This window comes from Octopus bimaculoides, chromosome 7, assembly GCF_001194135.2.
Source record: "Octopus bimaculoides isolate UCB-OBI-ISO-001 chromosome 7, ASM119413v2, whole genome shotgun sequence".
Taxonomy (NCBI): domain Eukaryota; kingdom Metazoa; phylum Mollusca; class Cephalopoda; order Octopoda; family Octopodidae; genus Octopus; species Octopus bimaculoides.
Genome location: NC_068987.1, coordinates 313,424 through 316,172, shown reverse-complemented (window position 1 = coordinate 316,172; position 2,749 = coordinate 313,424). Strand labels below are relative to the sequence as shown.

The window sequence follows — 2,749 nt, the reverse complement described above, 5'->3', positions numbered from 1 at the left end:
TGAAGATATATATTTATATATATATATATATATATACACACACACACACACACACACACACACACACACATATATATATATATATATATATATATGCACATACATACATGCATATACATACATATATAAATATATATGTATATATATATATTTATACACACACAAACACACACACTGCCTAAATACCAATCTCGAGAAATTAGCCTTTTCAAAACCAGAAAGAATACTGATTCGACGACTACAGATCCAATCCATCACTGGAACTGTAAAAATCTGTAAAATTTCCCAGAAGTTTATCAATTATATATATATATGAATGTCTAGATATGTAACTATATGTATGAGAAGACATACATAAAACAAAATATACAAATCTGCACGTATACATACAAAAATACCCTGTTGTTGATGTTGAAATTCCAATGAAGGAATCTTAGTTCGAGGTTAGAAACCGGCTCTTTCTTTATTGGCAAGAAATCTTGAAACAAAACTGAATAATGACATACAGACAGACAGACAGACACACAGACAGACGCACATACAGACAGACAGACAGACAGATATAGGATCTTCAACTGCTAGAAATATCAATATAACTCATAATTTCTTTGTATACGACCTGAAGGTTGATGCTAAAAGTGTTAACAATGCCAAAAAACAACTGGAATTAATAACAACATTTTCAGGTGATAAAGGCATGGAATTTGGCCAAAAGAAATGTTCTTATTTGATTACAGAACGAGGAAAGCCAGTCCCACAAACTCAAAATCTGTGCATCAATGATCTCTTCATCTCCCCAATTCTACACAAAGAATGTTACGAGTAAAACTAACCATAGACGAAAATGTATCATATTGGAACCTTAAGGACTTTGGTCAAGTTGATCAGGTAATATGGATGAAAACTTTATGATGTTTTGTCGCCTTGGAAACGGTACTGTTGGCATCAGAAGTTGAAGACTATTCATGTGAGCAACACGCGATGTTTGAGTAAGTGAGCGGTGAATGTTTGAGAGGAAAGAGTTAGCCAAGGGAGAGTAATGTCACCTGGTTTAATGTCATCACAGAGGCTGGATGGATGAAAATGGCAGCATGCTGTGGTTAAGCCAAATGTAGAATAAGAGATCAAGGATCCTCGGGAAATGAAATCTCCCCGAGTTTAGGATTTGTTCAATGTCCACATGATAGAAAATTTATCCAACGTATGGTACCTGTTGGCCTCACCTCTATACGTGGCTATGACAATAGATTACTGACGGACAAAATACATCTGGTATAGGTGAGGTGGTTATCTTCAGGTGAAAAGACACTGGCCAAAAATGACAACCTCAAGAAACCATATTTGTCTCTTGTAATATTATAGGTAAAGAATGGTTGGGTTAATATTCCAGCTGAGATGGAGAAGAGAAGTCTCCTGAAAACAAGAATAAAAACTAAGATGGACTGAAGATGAGCAAGATGACCAACAACGGATGCGGATTGCATTGATAACCAACTGGACGAGGCTCCACCTGGGGTTAAAAACAGTAGTAATTCTGGTTCCTGTTGAACAACCATATTGATGTGGCGATAAACATTACTTCTCGGTATGGTTACTACTTTCATCTCTTATAGAGATTTTCTAACCATATATATATATATATATATATATATATATACACCCACACACCCACACGTGTGTGCGTGTATCAATTCCTGGTTACTTACTAGGATATGTTATTAATTATACAACTCAACATATAAATGTTGTGCAACATTTAATATATAACTGAAACACTCAAAATCGCCAGTCTCCCCCACACACACACACGCACGCACACTCGCACTCACACACACACACGTATGCATACCCACGAGACCTGCCACATTCCCCACCACTGTTTGTGTGGCATTAATAAAGTTAGGTCGGTGTTAATAATGTCTCCCATGTAGCCAATATTTTATGCTTTTTTATTTATTTTTGTAATAATTAATCTGAACCGGTGCATATCATGAGTCGGTTGTTCAAACGTTTGTCAATTTGGAAAATTTCTGAGTTTTAGGGGGTTTTCTTACCACACACACACACACACACACACACACACACACACACACACACACACACACACACACACACACACACACACACACACACACACACACGTCAATTGTTCATCTACTGTGAAGAGGTGACGTCTTTGTTCGCCCTCCTCCAGCCCCCCCCCTTTTCTAAACTATCTTATACTGTTAACAACATACCATCCACCAACACTTGCCAGCGAGTTAATAAGGAACCCGTACGGATTCGATAGACACACTAGAAATAACAGCCAAATCACCCTCTCAAAATCACGGCTACACTGCAATTCATTAAAAGATGAAAACAAGTTGAATATTTAAACACATTACTACACCACCACCACAAACAACAACAATAGCATCGTCATCATAACCTCCTCCATCAGTCCGCCTCCACTACACCAACACCACCACAACCACCACCCCGCCGCCTCTATCACAACACATAGTAGAGTAAACCAGTCACAGTCGAGCTGCAAGATTCATGGATGTCGAAGCGAAATAGGAACAGGAAGTGATATAAGTGGGAGGGGAAGAGAAAGACAGAAGTTGTGTAAGAGTGGAAGGAGGAGTTAGTAGAGGAGTAGACACAGGAGGAAGAGTAGGAGGTGACTAAATCGGGAGGGGGAATTGCAAGGAACAGGAGAAAGTGAAGGGAACACGTCCTTGTGTATGTGTGTGAGTGTGCGTGT

General features: G+C 38.5%; 1 protein-coding gene across 1 annotated transcript in view; it reads right to left on the bottom strand.

Annotated features, from left to right (window-relative positions):
- The window catches only part of LOC106872233 (uncharacterized), a 106,560-nt gene that overhangs the window by 31,510 nt on the left and 72,301 nt on the right, over positions 1-2,749 (bottom strand). The gene's annotated exons all lie outside the window — the stretch shown is intronic.